This window comes from Morone saxatilis, unplaced genomic scaffold (assembly GCF_004916995.1).
Source record: "Morone saxatilis isolate NCDOM2014 unplaced genomic scaffold, NCSU_SB_2.0 Contig18, whole genome shotgun sequence".
Classification (NCBI taxonomy): Eukaryota; Metazoa; Chordata; class Actinopteri; family Moronidae; genus Morone; species Morone saxatilis.
Window position 1 is genome coordinate 29,413,463 of NW_023339740.1, and position 1,302 is coordinate 29,414,764.

Below are 1,302 nucleotides of genomic sequence, written 5' to 3' on the forward strand. Positions count from 1 at the left end.
ACCCTGTCCTCAGCCTTGTTATTCAACAAACAGTCAAGGGGCTAAAAAACAATTAATTTTTTTCCAGGATATTTGGTGATTTTCGTGTAAACTCCTGGAAACTGATTAAAAAATAAACAGAACCAGGCGGTGATCCCACCTGTGTCTCAGCTGTGCAGCAGGTGAACTGTACAGAATGAGCTCTTATTGAACAATGCAGATATTGAAGCAGACATCAACTCCAGTGAAGGTTGTTTCAGACAGAAAAGCATCCTGAGGAATCGGCACTGTCAGGAACCGAGCTCACAAACTCTTATTAGAGCCAAAGTGTCTCTACTTCAGCTGTCGACAGGACCTAAAATTTAATAGTTTCTCCTCCTCCCCCTCCTCCTCCTCCTCCTCCTCCTCTGCAGCATCCCTCCAACTCCTGCTCTTTATTTATCTTTATTTCTACCTTTTCTACTGCGTCTCTCCCTCCGTCCTCTAAGTGTGTCCCAGTAATGGGACAGTCTCTGTGGATCAGTGAAAAACACAACAACGTACTGAATCTCAACGACGGCCTGCAGGAAGAAGGCGAGAGGTGAACGAGGGGAGAGAGTAAGGTGAGGAAAAAGAGACAAAGAAAGTTCTACCTGAAATAAAATGTATGTTTACATATTGTTTCTCTTGCTGGAAAACAGGGACATTTAGAGAGTATTTTACAGTTATGGAAACACCTTAAAATTGATTAAAATGGCCAAATATCCTGGAAAACTTCCTTTCGCCTCCTCCTCAGTATTAAGTTTAAAACTTGTCTGTTAGAATGAGCATTAACGTGCCAATACTGTCAGTACATTATATGACTGTTTGTGAGCGAGTGCTGTCCTGTACTGTACAGAAAAAATCCTGAAAAAAACGTCCTGGCTGGATCAGACTCACCTGGCAGGTTGATCCAGCTGCTGTTTATTGGGAGTTGAAATCAAGACTCAAATATAAAGTCAATGGCCACAGCAGCAACACAAGTCCACATCTTTACTCTTCAGTGTTCACTTTAATTAAAAATGAGACAATGAACATTCAAGTTTAACTACAACCTTCAATTCTGTATCAGACATCAATCTTTACCTTGATCACACACACAAAAATGGACAATTAGCCTCTCTGAGCTGCTAGCTCAGCTACAAGACAGCTGCTAACTTAGCTACAAAGACTGTGAATGTGCTTCTAGTGACTGTAAACCTCCAGTGGACTGTTTATCCAGTCTCAAGCCACATTTTACCATCCACTGTTTAGATCTTGGTGCTTTTTAACTCTGATAAAATTAAGTTATCAGAGAAACAAGCT